Genomic DNA, 15463 nt, shown 5'->3' on the forward strand with positions numbered 1-15463 from the left:
TGTATGGTTAACCATTTGGTAGAAGGAAAGTTCTTTTATTCATGTATTCCCAAGTAGAATTCATTTATTTAAACATTAAGCTAGAGGGTATGTGTTTCTTTTTATTTGTGTAGGCTTTTAAAACTATATATTTTTATTGATTTCAGAGAGGAATGGAGAGGGAGAGATAGAAACATCATTGATGAAAAAGAATCATTGATCAGCTGCCTCCTGAATGCCCTCTACTGGGGATCAAGCCCGTAACCTGGGCATGTGCCCTTCACCAGAATTAAACCTGGGACCCTTCAATCCGTAGGCTGACACTCTGAGCCAAACCAGCTAGGGCTGTGTAGATTTTTTTTTTTAAAAAGGAAACAAGAACTAAAAAAATTTATTGAGTCTGAAAAGAAGAGCATTGAAAGCTTCCTCTTTTTAAATAGGATAAGGTTTAAGGAAACTTAATCTCAGATAGTCTGAGAATTCTGTCCATGAAGCCTGATAGTCAGCCCTCCCACATCTCCCTGCCTCTACAGCACCTGCAAAGCATACACACACATGTACAAAACACACAGAATTGTATTGCACCATAATGCTTACTAGGCTTGGGAAAACAAATATTGGGTCTCGATAATATGGGAGGTAAAAGTATGTTCCAAATGGGGTATCCAACCTACAGCATTTTCAGAGGGAGGGGAGAGACCAAAACACATTCTCAGCAAGTTTTTTTTAATCCAAACTCATTCAGATTGTGGACAGGTTATTCCTCTGCTTGACTCATGAGGTTACCAGGTTGGAAAGAATTACTGAGAACAAAATGTGGTTGTCCCGTTTTTTGTTTTTTGTTTTTTTTCAGAAAGGCAGATCTGGAGAAGTTCATGAAGCATCTGGTAGATATGTTATTGGGTTTTTCTTTGTCTAAAAATACCTATTTTATTTTTGAAATATATTTTTACTAAGTATAGAATTCTAGGTTAGCAGTTATTGTCTTTGTTTAAAGATGAGTTTCTATTGTCTTCTGACTTTCATCATTTCCATAGAGAAGTCTGCTGTCACTGTCAGTGTTCCTGTTATTCCTTTGACAGTAAAAGTCCTTTTCTCCTCTGGCACTTTTAAGAATTTCTCTTTGTCTTTTGATTTCAGCAGATTTACAGTGATGTACCTGGATGTATTTTCATTGCACCTGTTACACCTGGGGTTTATAGTGATATTTGAATCTGTGGCTTAATTTATTTTCTAAATTTTGGAAAATTCTAGGTCCTCTCTTCAAATATTGATTCTGTACCATTATTTCTCTTCCCCCTTCCCCGATTATACATCTCAGATCTTCTACTGTGTCCTATATGTTTCTTATAATTCATTTTATTTTTCATTCTTTGTTTTCTTTGGCTTTTATCCAGATATTTTCTCCTGACCTAATTCCAGATAACTTACTCTCTTCAGCTATTGTTATTCCTCTGTTTTGTACTAAATTTCAATCATTGTGCTTTTTAATCCTAAATTTTCCATTTGATTCTATTTTATGGATTCCACTTTTCTGTGAACTCACCATCTTGTCATCTGTTTTATTGAATTGTATTAGTTGTAGTTTGTTTGGTTTTTTTTTTAGCTGTATTCAATAACTCCACTATCTGGAGTACCTCAGAATCTGTCTGGCCATCGGTGTGATTGTTGCTTTTGACTGAATGCTGGACACTAAATTATGAAAAACTGCAGAAACCCCAGGGAGTCTATAGTTCTGTCATCCAATTCGAATAAGGGAAGATCATATTGAATTATTTTGACACCAGGTTTCAGTCTTTGTAAAATCTATTTTCAGCTTCTTTTATTTTTTATTTCTAAAAAAGTTCCTATTTAAATCTCATAAAGTTTACCTGGGCCCTTAAATTTCATTTTTATTTTTACACCATTAGACTGTTTGAAAACTCTCTTTAAGCTGCTTAGCCAAGGTCATATGGCTACCACATTTTGCTCATCTTATCTAAGCCTGCACATTACGAACTTAGAGAATGCTTTGAGGGGACAAGCAGATCAGAAGGTTAGACTCACTATAACTCACATGCCTTCTCTCTGGCACCTCAAGTCCTGGCTGTTTCAGAAACCCTGAACTCATAATTTTGTCTTCCCAGTCCTGGGAAATTACTGAAAACCTTCTGAGTATCTGCTTTATGCTATTTTTCTCACCCTCCCTGTGATTGCATAAGAATTAACAAATGCCATAAGGGGATGATGGGCTTAAAGTACAAAGCTTACATCAATGAATCTACCATCTTTCTAGAATCCTGACCCCTTGTGTTCATGGTAGCTTTTTAATGTACACATTTGTCTTTTATCTAGGTTTTCTAGTTATTTTCAGTGGGATCATTGGTCTGCTACAAACTAGTTCACCACTTACAGAAGTGAAACTCTGAGAAACACTAATCTATCCTGGGCAGTAAGAATAGGTAATGAAAGGAAAAATATTATGGGGAGTGTTTATAAGACTTGTCTATTTTAATATTTAGAAAAAGAGCACAAAACAGTATTCCCTCTTTGTATTTTCTGATCTAAAAATGATGCCATAGCCCTAACTGGTTTTTCTCAGTGGTTAGAGCATTGGCCCACAGATTAAAGGATTGTGGGTTTGATTCCAGTCAAGGGCGTGTATCTTGATTTCAGGATTGGCCTCCACTCCAGTCAGAGTGCATGAAGGAGGAAACCAATCAATGTGTCCTTCTCACATTGATATTTCCCTCTCTGTGTGTCTCCCCATCCCTCCCACTCTCTCTAAAAATCAATGGAAAAAATAACCTTAGATGAGGATTAACAAAAATAAATAAATATAAATAAAAATGATGCTATTGGCTATCATGAGGGAATGCTTGAATTATTTCCCAGAATAGGGGAGAGATTTCCCCTTCATCATCCACTGTCCCCTATTAACCATAGATCAGTCTGTTCAAGAACCCTTTGTCAGACTGGGCATCATCCCTTAAGAGTTTGAAAGTTGTATAATTGTTAGACTCTAATCCAAATGTGTGTCAGTGTCTGCTCAAGCATGTGTCCCAAAGAAACGAGTAAAGGCTGTCAACTTTGCTATGTGCCAAGTAAAGATGTGAAGAAGATTGAAAAGAGAGGAATCCTATATAATAAAAGGCTAATATGCAAATTGTCCCCTCAACTAGGAGTTCAACTGGGAGCTCGACCAGGGGGCGGGGCCGACTGGCCAACCACCCATGGCCCATCCCCCTGGCCAGCCCTGCCCCCCGGTTGGCCCTGAATTTGTACACCAGGCCTCTATTAAAACAATTAAAAAATAAAGACATTAAATATCTATTTTAATTTTATATACAAAAATATATTGTTATCTAAGCAACATTCCCTAAGAATTATAAAGGGAACTATGAGGAAACAGGTAAGGAGCCTTTTGTCTCCTGTTATGTGAAAATATAAGTGGATCCCCAGGAACATCTGATCAAAATGCAATGTCACATAATTTTACACTGAAGTATCTATTTTTAGTAGTATGGGAATGGATTCTAAATAAGCTCTTTATAAGTACAACAAAACGACTGAGAAACCCAAATGAAAGAATGAACAATGTGTAGTTTACTAGGTAACTTAACCCATAAACACCAAAGAAAAAAATTCAGATAATATACCAGTACAAATATGTGTGATTCTGTTATTAAGTTCCAATTCCTCCCCATTGGGGAAGCCTTTAGCCAGTAGTTCTTTCATGCACATATGCACTCATGCACCACATACATATCAAGAAGTTTCTTTCTGCAAATACCTTGCCAAGGTTATTTGGGTACTAGTCTTGTCCTGGTCTTGAGCCTGCTCTCTCACTTCTTCCATGACCCAGCTCTATTGTTCTCTTCCTGGCACATGTGCTTCTAGTAATTGACTGGTATTGGTGCAACAAATGAACACTCATCCCTTTAGCTACACAGAGTTCAAAATATGGCTAATCATTACTCTTGCTATTTTGGCTCCTAGTTGGCACCATGCAGTGTCAGACCCGTGGATGGTGAGACAGTGAAGTGTAAGTCCCCACCAGTGTGCTGGAATGGCCGCAAATGCCTCTGAGCCACCTCTGCTCTTCCTGAGGTTGTTGCGTACTCCTTGCCATGCGCAAACACATTCCCCTTTGAGTTTGTTCTTATCTATATCCTCCCTAGCTCCAAATGCAGAAGCTCTGGATTTGTTTTCTGAAAAACCCTGCCTCCTCTGCAGGTGTCAGGATGTAGCTTGCAGCTCTGTCTCTCAGATTGGTGGCTCTCAAAATAAGGTTCCTGGATGAGTAGCATCCACAACTCCAGAGAACTTGTTAGAAGCAAAATTACTAGGGCCCTGCTCTGCAACATTACTCCAAGCGATTCTGGCGCCTGCATAAGTTGAGAGCTACTGTCTCTGGCTGTTATATTCTAAACAAAGCATGTTAAACTCAAAGGCTAACATGGGCCACGAAAATGAGGCATGCGGCCCATAGGCCGCGAGTTTGACATGCTTGTTCTAAATCGTAAAACAAGCGGAAATGTTGATGAACAGTCATACATTTGAACTTTCCCCCGACATCTCCCCTACTTTTCACTTTAATTCCAAATAAAGTTACCTACATCAATAAGTCAGCACCACAAGCCAATGGTTGTGCTTAAAAGAACTGATTTCATACATATCTATCAACAAGTAAATCTAAAAATCAAGTGAATAAATAATCTGATGAACAGAATAAACTGGTGAATATGATAGAATCAGGGGCATAGAAAGGGAGTGGACTGACAATTCTCGGGGGGAAAAGGGTGGCGGGGGTGCGGGAAGAGACTGGACAAAAATCATACACCTATGGATGAGGACAGTGAGGGGGTAAGGGCAGAGGGTGGGGTAGGAACCGGGTGGAGGGGAGCTATAGGGGGGGAAAGGGGGAACAATGGTAATAATCTGAACAATAAAGATTTAATTAAAAAAAAAAAAGAACTGATTTCAATCCTGCATCTTCTGAGGCCAAGGGACCCAAAGTATCTTCCCACCTGTCGTGATATTACCGAGAAACTTAAAACTCCAAATGAAAAAAACAAAACAAAACTAGAAAAGGTAAGTAGTTCAAGTAGTCATTTAAAGAATGACTTACATGTAGTTGACTCTAGAGTCTCTGTTTTCACTAGTATTTTAACTGGATATCCATCAGCACACCCCTGTAATGTATTCACAAAAGCATATGCTCTGCAGCTAAGCCCGCTCCAGGAATTTCACTCATTCTTACAAAAGATGCTGCTTTTGTGTAATTCCCATACCAGAGCCTTGCAGGACCCAGTTGCTGCTTGTGAACTCCTCGGTATACCCCTCACGAACGCTTTCTTGCAAGGAGGAGGATTGAATGCGATGGTCCACCTTGTCTCTCACTGGCCTGGCAGCTTCTCTCTCCAGTCCAGCCTCCAAGCGACTAACACAAGCCTTTCACTGCCCCATGTTGGCCCCAAGCCACGCATGTCTCTGTGTGTCTCCATTGGTCTGGAGGACTTTGCTATCAGCGTTGGGCACTATCATCATCACTTTGATTCTAAGAGTCAGCTTTCTCTTCTTCCAGAGATTGTGCTGCTACAGGGAACTGCATTTTCTAGAAGCAGCCCTGCAGAGAGAAATACGTCTCCTGGTGTGATCGGGAATAAAGTGTTTCTTTCCCCAGGGGGCGGGGGGGGGGGCAGGAGGGGGTAGTGAGCCAGCAGGCCTATTATTCCCACAGTCTCTCTGAAAAATAATCTGGTGGCCTTTTCCTTATTTAAAAAAAAAGTGTGTGTGTGTGTGGGGGGGGAGTAGTTTCTGCTCTGTGTGGTCCTCTCTCTTGTTGTGCCTTGGAAATGCAAAGTGTCAGACAGCCCCATGGCCATCATCCACAGAAGCATTGCTTACAAGCTGGCTGGATGCATACCCCATAACACGCACACACATGTGCGCTCATGCACACATTCACATCACATGTGTGCACACGTGCATGCACACATGAGGCCATGTGTCCTTACACCTACCACTCAGCAATTCTGTGGCATGTGCTGGAGCTGCTGTGCACAGAAACCATCATGTCCCTGCCTGGCACGTCTTGGACCTGTCCACTCAGTTGTACCACAGGCGAGGCCAGTGCTCATGAGCTCCATGTGGCCAGCGTAAGGCAGGCCATCACGCCACCCTCACAGATGTGCCCAGTTTGACCTCAAATCTGTGGTCTAGAGCAGGCTCAGCAATCACTTTCTTTAAAGGGCCAGATAGAAAATACTTTAGGCTTTGCAGGTCATATGCTCTCTGCTGCAACTCAACTCAGAAACAGTAGTGCAAAAGCAGCTAGACAGTCCATAAAAGTGGGTGTGGCTGTGTCCCAATAAATCTTTATTCACAAAAACAGGCAGGGAGCTGGATTTGGCCCATGGGCACAGCTGGCCTGCTCAGAGCAGCTCCGTCCAGCAGAATTTCTCAGTGAAGAAAATGCTCTGTGGGCACTACCCAGTGCAGGAACCACCAGCGGCTTGGGGCCCAGGAGCACTCAAAATGTAGCTTGTGTGACTGAAGAGCTGAATTTTAAAGCGTATCTAACGTGAAGTAACTTAAATGTAAATGGCCAATGTGGCTGCTGGCTCCTCCCGGCACAGCCCAGCTCCGAGCGAGGCTCTGAGATTCCCGTGACTGAAATCTGCTTTGGGAGTTCAGAGCTCTTCTGACTTCCATTAGAACCCTTTCTGTGTGTGCACAGGGGCTCTTTCACCAGCATTACCCCTTCTATCCTTAATCACCCCTTTAAGACCCAGAAAAGGTTTGCTTCTTGTGGCAGGCTAAATTGCTGCATAGTTTTATATGAAAAAGGAAAAATTTCATTTGAACCTTTAAGAGGCTAAAAGTGGCAAGCCCAAACACTCTTGAAGAAATACATTACTTTTTAAGTGGCCAACTAGACTTTAGAAATATTTGTTAGAAAATGTGTTTCAGCTAAAGATCCCACATGATGTTTTTCAACTGAGAACGCACTTTACCTGCTTGATTCTAAATCGCTGATAATAGAGCTCCATAAAGGCAGTCTGACAGCCCTGCACAGCAGAGGCCTGGCAGGCAGCACCCGGCAGGGAAGCCTGCAACCGCGTCGGGCCGCCCAGAGGGACGAACAGCTGGATGAACCTAACTCCATCTGGACCACCCATGTCCTTAGCAACACCACATCCCCAGGGTTGATACCAAGTGTTGTTTTTTAATATGTTTTTATTGATTTTTCGAGAGAGTCAAAAGAGAGAGGGATAGAGAAATAGAAACACTGATGAGAGAGGAACATCATCGATCAGCTGCCTCCTGCATGCCCCCTTACTGGGGATCAAGCCCGCAACCAGGGTATGTGCCTTAGCTCAGAATTGAGCCAAGACCTCTTGGTTTCTGGGTCTATGATCAACCATTGAGCCACACCAGCTGGGCTGATGCCAGGTTTTTTAACTCAAAATAGGAAACAGTGGCACTCAGCTCATGGGTGGTTCTAAGATTAATTTAGGCCCTATGAAAAATGAAAAAAACAAGTTTGAGAAAATAACAGTCCTCATTAACAAGAAAAGTGACTCTCCTCTGGCCACCATCAAGAACTAACTACGTGCCAGGCCCTGTCAGAAGGGTCTTTATTTAGATTAGCACATTCCATCCAACAGACCTCCCGGCACACACTCCCATCAGCTACTACCATCACCCACTGTCATTGCCCCCTGCCATCACCCTCTGGCCATAACCTACTGCCATCACCCACTGTCATCACCACCCTGCCATCACCCATTCCTCTCTGTAGCCCTGAAAGCGAAAGACACTATCACACTCTCATTAACTGATTTAGTCAGGATTCTCCAGAGAAAAAGAATCAATAGGATATGTGTGTGCTTGAGAGAGAGAGAGAAAGATTTAAGAAATTGTCTCACCCAGTTGAGGGGCTGGTGAGTTTGGTGAAACCCAGGAAGAGGGTGGAACATTCCATTCTGAAACCCATCTGGAGGCAGAATCCTATGCAGGACATTCAGTGTCTTTCTTAAGGGTTCAGTGAAAGGCTGCAGCCCACCCACATCATGGAGAGCGACCTGCTTTACTTGGATCCTACTGAGCTAAGTGTTATTCTCATGTGAGAAAAATGCCTTCACAGTGACATCCCAACTAGCGTTTGACCAAGCATGTGGGCCCATGGCCTGACTGAGATGACATGTAAAATCAACTGCCCCACGCCTCACTGGCTCACTCCATGATCAACTGGGGTCTGGAGGTGCAGAGGCGCAGGCTGAGGAAGGATGGGGCCAGAGGCAGAGCCTGGGCTTGGCTCCCGGGTCCAGAGCCTCCAGCACCGTCCTACTCTGCCTCTCCATGGCTCATCCAAGAATAACAACCATCATGGTTGGCCCTTGGGAAAGTTCAGGCTAGATTATTAGGTGTCACCTCTAGCTTCCAACTTGGTCACATAGTGGATAATGGTGGTCAAGGGCTCGTCCCAGACATGCATCTGCCACTTGAGAGCCCGCACCCCCAGCAACCCTCCACCTCCACTGGAAAATGAGACTTCTCAGACCACTGTGGCCTCCTCCCCAAGGGTGGGACCAAGGAGGAGACCTCTTTATACATGGGTGTGTCAGTCTGGACAATCAGCCCTCCAGGCACCAAGACACTAGGTTGCACCAGAGTGGCAGGTACACCAGGCAGAGCTCACCCTGAGGGTCTGGGGAGACTGGCGGTGGTTTGATGCAGTGACAAAGCCCCTGGGGTTGGAGTCAGATAGACTAGGCTGTGAGACCCTGCCCCAACCCTTGGGATCCAAGTGACCATACACAAGGTGATTTCCCTACCCAAGCCTTGTGCTCCTAACCTGCAAAATGGGCAAGCAATAGGATTGCTGGGAAAGTTGAGTCAATGAATTTAAAGCCTTTGCATGTGATTGGAGCTCAGAAAACATGCTCAGCAAATGAGAGCTATTATTCATGATTCTGGACTCTGATGCTGTCAGTCAAGATATAACAGTCATAAGGCAGAGCATTAGAAACTCTGAAAAAACAAACAAACCCTCATGTGCCCTCACCTCTATTCATGCCCTCCCCTCTCTCCAGCCACGCCAGTCCTATCCTTCCAAACCCAGTCTGATCCAGTCTCCCCCACACTTAGTTAAACCTCACTCCTCTGAAGCTTTATTTCACTTTGAGTCACTTGGCTGTTATCATCTACTCCTCCTCATTACAATTATTGCTCACGCTTGCCATCTCTTCAGTTAGGTTGAAGTCCTGCCCATCTGGGACTAGGTCTAAGTCATCTTTGTACCCCCAACAAGCCCAGATTGAGACCTGAATTTGAATTTTGGATAGTTTTGTGATTTGAGGGTTAAGTTATTAAATGTCTGCAAGCTTCAGTTTCTTTGTATGCAAAATAAAATTCTGAAAGTGAACATTTGTAGTTATAACAATAGATACTGTCAATGTGTTGGTTAAAGGTGGTGGGTTTTCTCAAAAGCGATTCTGCGCTAGTACCTCGGAAAAGGCCACCTATCCCAAAGCCCCTTCAAGCTCCCTATTGTTTCTGATCCCTGCCTTTAGTCGTGTTTAGCCAATCCCATCTGCACTGACTTCCACCTTGTCTCCAGATATGGAGTAATTCAGTGAGCATGAGCTCATCACAGTGTTTTAGGGGAGCCATCTGTGTGTTTTTCTCTCTCTCAAGTGTCTTAGTTTCCATGGACAGGTACATCATCCTGGCCAAGATGTGTCCAACAGGCTCCATCCTTGAACTCTGCCTGGAGCCTCACTACATAAATAAGTATTTCTGTTTCCTCTCACAAATGTGAAAAAACAACAACACAATAACAGCAGATTTCAGCTTTTGAATAAAGAAAAGGGTAACTATTTTACCATCTTATTTCCTTTGCTATTCTATTCCTCCCAATGCAGACTCTTTCTGTCAGGAGCCCTTCTGTAGGTTTTTATGAGAAATGAACTGAAATACAGGGACATATTAAGGAGGTTAAATTGAATTCTACCAGCAACGCCAGGCAGTCTGATCTACGTTTTGCTGCCATTTAATACTCGACTAGTATACTGACGTACTAAGCGTTTGCAATCCTCAATCTATTTTTAAACCCTTGATTTATGCCTTTCAGTTGGATCTTATTCAACTAAAAATGTACTGTGTGTTCAGCTGAGAGAGAGTAAACATTTTTCCACGGCAATGGCAATATGTTTGCATAGACCTCAATTACAAAATTAACAGGGCAGATTTTGTTGTCTTTGTTGAGCTGAAGAGAAGACAATAAAAACCTCTAATGAAGGGAGATATGAGTAATAAGACCTAAAGACAATACTAAAAGAGAATGGTTGATTTATTTGCTAAGTTTGATTTACCAATCAGCTGTGTGGCTTCAGATTTAGCATTCAACAAGCAAGAACATCCTATTTAAATTGCAGCAAACCTCCTAAACCCTGGATGAAAGCAAAGTGTGTGCAGGTCGAGGAGGAGGTGAAAATAAAAATAAGAGCAGCAGCCATCAGACCATGCCTGCCCTGGCCTGTCATAATACGGCAACCCAAACGGAAGGAGGGAGGTGGGGAAGAGCCACCTAAGGCAGAAAGGTCCACAAGGTCTGGACTGACAGGGCGACCACAGGATGCTAAATTATCCCATCAGAGCCCCAGAGCTGCTTGATGCACCCCTAGAAACGGCACAGATGCCCAGAGAGAAGGAGGATGAAAACCAGGCCTTATATTTCTCCCTGTTCCCTGGCACGCCAGTAACTTTTGCTGGCATGCGAAACCCTCTCTTATAATCTTTCATTTACAATTTTTTTCTTAATATCGACTTTTTTATTTTTCAGATAAATTCAGTGTAGGTGCATCTTAGATAAGTAAATAATTTTACATAACATGTATACATTAAAAATAAATGTATTTTTCATCATCATGTACTGTGTTTTTGTCGCTCAAATGAATTTTATTATTTCTTCAAGGTTCTTAACCCCTGAAGAAGACTGGCCAATGGAAGAAGCAATGGGAGGCCATCTGGTGGAATGGTTGGGTGGGCGTCCTGATGTGGAGACAAGGGAAAGTACAGCTAAGAGTAAGAGGATGTGGCCATTGGGGCTGCCTCTGTTGTCAGGTCACCACCTCCCTGAGCCTCCCTAGCCTCACAGCCCTAGCCACCCTAGACCACCCCCAGGCCCCAACCTCCTCTGTGAAAATAACAGAGGTGCTCATGCCTCGCATGGCTATTTTCATTGGTCAATGTGAGGGCTCAGGCGTAGAGCAGCCACCAAATCAAATGGCACAGAAGTCATGTGCTGTAATCACAGCTGGAAACTATGCAGCTCTTCCTGCTCTCCACCCTTGGGCACACGCACTCTTGGAGGCAGGCAGAAGGGAAGCTCCCCTCACAACCCTCAGAACCTGGAGTTGACTTGACATTGTACCCAGCTTGTCTACAAATGGACAGACGTGTACAACAAGGGTTGGAGTGCCCACTACCCACCCACAAACACCTCTGGCTTGGGCACTGCAGGATTTAGATGCCACTAGGGGAGTGGCTTTGCTGTCGCTTCCAGTACAAGGGCTGGCCCTCTCTCCTCTGAGGCAGGGAGAGTTTGAACCTTGAAAGGGCGGAATAGACAAAGAGACTTTCAAAGCAAGTTGCTCTGGACCGCTAGCATCTTTACAGGTGCTCGCAGCCTCACGTGGTTCTGAAGAATTGCCTGACCACCCTCATCACCAGAGAGCTCCAACACCGCCATGGAAGCCAGGCAGAGTGAATGGGCAGCCGCAGCTCATGCCAGCCTTCCCACAGGACTAGGACAAATCAATCAAAGATTTCCTATTTCATGTATCAGTTAATGCTGTGGCAGTTTTTATTCACCACCTAGAACAGTGATGGCGAACCTATGACACGCGTGTCAGAGGTGACATATGAACTCATTTTTTTTTATTTTTCTTGGTTAAATGGCATTTAAATATATAAAATAAATATCAAAAATATACATCTTTGTTTTACTATGGTTGCAAATATCAAAAAATTTCTGTATGTGACACAGCACCAGAGTTAATTTAGGGTTTTTCAAAATGCTGACATGCCAAGCTCAAAAGGTTCACCATCACTGACCTAGAATCATGGTTAAAATAAAAGAAAGGAAGAAAAGATGCAACTGAGTCTAGAACAGGGGTGGGCAACCTTTTTGTGAGTGCATGCCAAAACCAGCAAAATCTCTGACTCAAAATTCTTCTGCGTACCAACCCTAATTTTTTGAGAACATGTTACACCTACTTGAGATCTCTTAAGGTGTACGTATGTGAAGAACCTTGAAGAAATAAAATTCATTTGAGCGACAAAAACACAGTACATGATGATGAAAAATACATTTATTTTTAATGTATACATGTTATGTAAAATTATTTACTTATCTAAGATGCACCTACACTGAATTTATCTGAAAAATAAAAAAGTCGATATTAAGAAAAAAATTGTAAATGAAAGATTATAAGAGAGGGTTTCGCATGCCAGCAAAAGTTACTGGCGTGCCAGGGGTTGCCCACCCTGGTCTAGAATTACATTCAGTGTGTCCGGAAGTCTAGATGCCATTTAATCTTGAGTGGTCAAGATAGTTGAACCTGTCGGGACCACATCAGGAAATAGAAAGTGGGAATCCAATGTGGGTACCCAAGAGTGAGATGACAGGGGGCCACAGAGGCCAGATTGGAAAGCAACAGGGATGGAGAAGCACCCTTCAGTGAGGGACAGGGACCAGGGCAGGACCCGGATGGCTCCAGATGCCAGTGAAGACACCTGGGAGAAGGTGTGGCCATGGTGGAGAACCACCATCCACAGGGAGACACTTGGTAGGAAGCAGGTACAAGTCTGTTAATGTGACTGATTCATCGAGGTTAGTGTTCCTGGGTCGGGGCTGCTGGACAAGTGTGGACAGCGTGTCTGGAGAGGCAAACAGAAGATATTCAGTAGAGTCCATTTCTTCTGTCCCTCAGCACTCACTCAGTCCTTCAACGGACAAGAACTGTGTGTCTCCATGTCAGGGTCCTGGGGCTGCCATAATAAATGATCACAAAGGAGCCCTAACCAGTTTGGCTCAGTGAATAGAGTGTCAGCCTGCGGACTGAAAGGTCCCAGGTTCGATTCTGGTCAAGGGCATGTACCTTGGTTGCGGGCACATCCCCAGTAGGAGATGTGCAGGAGGCAGCTGATCGATGTTTCTCTCCCATCGATATTTCTAACTCTCTATCCCTCTCCCTTCCTCTCTGTAAAAAATCAATAAAATATATTTTTTAAAAATGATCACAAAGGAGCACTTTACTCTCTCACTGTTCTGGAGACCAGGAGTTTGAAATCCAGGTGTCTCAGGGTATGCTCCCTCTGGAGGCTCTTGGAGAGGATCCTTCCTGCCCCTTCCAGCTTCTGGTGGCCCCAGGCATTCGTTGGCTTGTGGCTGCATCACCACAATTTCTGCCTCTGTGTTCACATGGCCTCCACTTCCTCCATTGTGGGTCTGTCAGGAGGACACTACTAGATTCAGGCCACGCCCTGATAATCCATAATGACTTCATCTCAGGACCTCAACTTAATGACATCTTCAGAGACCTTTTTTCCAAATAAGGTAACACTGACAGGTTCTAGGGATTTTCTGCAGATATATCTTTTGGGGGGCTACCGTTCAACCCACCACAATCCCAACATAAAGGACATACAAATTCCCATCAGTTAGGGCACCATTGCCAGGTGATGTCAACTCGATCCTACTCCCACCTGCAGCATTGAACTATAAGCAGTAGCCGCCTCTTTGAGCTCAGTGTGCAGGGAGGAGCAGACAAGGAGACCACCATCCACGAGAAGAACCAGCCTGGACTGCAGAGGAGGCAGGGCTGTGGGAGGAGCATGTGGGACCCAACGGCCCACGGTGGGTGCCCCTAGAGCAGTTGGAATGGACAGGGACAGCAGCCTGAGAAGGATGTGGGTAGCTGGGCCTCAGCCCCTCAGGAATGTGGGTTTGCATCACACCACCAGGTAAGCTGCCAGATCCAGCAAAGGCGATGCTGAGAGGAGGGTTTAGGAAGGATGCTGCAGGACAGAGATGAGGACCAGCGTGGTGCCAGGACTACCTGCTTGGACAGGCCTGGTTCCTCCCACTCCCTTCTCTGCAGGTGTTCCTTGCATTGTATGGGGTAGAGTACCCCGAAGCAGCCATGGCTTCAGCTCTCAGTGCCTTCATATCAGCCTGAGCTGTTAGGATGACCTGTCACTGATCAAGCAAGGTGATGGCACAGAGCCTGGCCCTTTCTTCCTGATGCCAGATTCACCAACAAGCAGGCTTGACCAGAGCTCTCCACGGGGCTGCTCCTGGTCCAGCCCTGCACCTGCCCAGTTCTCTCCCAGCCTCTCCCCTAAATGCAATGTTTGCCCTCCTGGGTCAGCATGTTTTCCAGAGAATCCAGCTCATGGCCATCGAAGACAAGCACACGGAGGCCCCGAATAATGAGCCCACAGCAGTGAGCAAGAAAGAGTAGGAGCCAGCAACCTACTCAGTGCTGACCTCCCTTCTTGGCCAGGTGGCTGGTTACGAGCAGGTCACTTAACCAATGTCTCCGGTTGTCAACATCTATAAACTGCTGAGAAGTAACAACATCAACAATGAGTTTCCGGGGACATAATGAATGGATATTTCAGAGCCGCCTGGATCCTGGCACAAAAGGCCACAGAGTGACATGAAATATTAAGCAAGGACATGCAGACAAAGCAGGCAAGCTAATGATATGGTTGATAACACATCAGCTTGGGCAAGGCAGGAGCTCTATCCTTCCTTGGAAGTGAGGCAAGGTTTCCCTTCCTTCTTCAGAGGAAATTAATAAAAATATTTGCAGATTATTATAAAAATATATATTAGCTCCTGGAGTGATGATTTAAAATGTTATGTGTGAGAACTCAGTTGACACAGCACATCCAGATGGAGCTGCCCCTGATGCTGATGGGGACCTGGGCGGAGGGGCGGCAGGGGAGCCCCGATGAGACAGTCAGCACATATCACAGTTCTGCATTCATCCCAAATGGTGACACAAAGGGGCAGGCTACGGGCAGCTTAACTTGAGGAGTAAACTTGCCTTATCCTGTCACCTAATCTTTAAATTAAAAAAAAACTAAAACAAAAATGGGCTCTTGAGGGATAGAATGTTAGTCTAAAGTTATGTGTGTATGCTGTTGGGCCCCAATTTGTGCTCATGACCATCACCAGATCCTGCAGAGCTGGGTGGAGCTCTGGGTGCCACGCTGAGAACCCCAAGGAGCAGCTGAGCCTCAGCTGTGACCTTCTGTCATCACGTGGCCCCAGACGAGCCCAGGCAGCAGTGCCTGCCGACCCCAGTCCACAATGCAATTTGATACTAGGTTTTAATGACTGTCATGTCTGAAAAAAGATTCCTCATGAGGACACACAGACCCAATGAGAAGTGTGTCACTGGTGACCAAGACACGCTGCTGT

Source organism: Myotis daubentonii, chromosome 2 (assembly GCF_963259705.1).
Source record: "Myotis daubentonii chromosome 2, mMyoDau2.1, whole genome shotgun sequence".
Classification (NCBI taxonomy): domain Eukaryota; kingdom Metazoa; phylum Chordata; class Mammalia; order Chiroptera; family Vespertilionidae; genus Myotis; species Myotis daubentonii.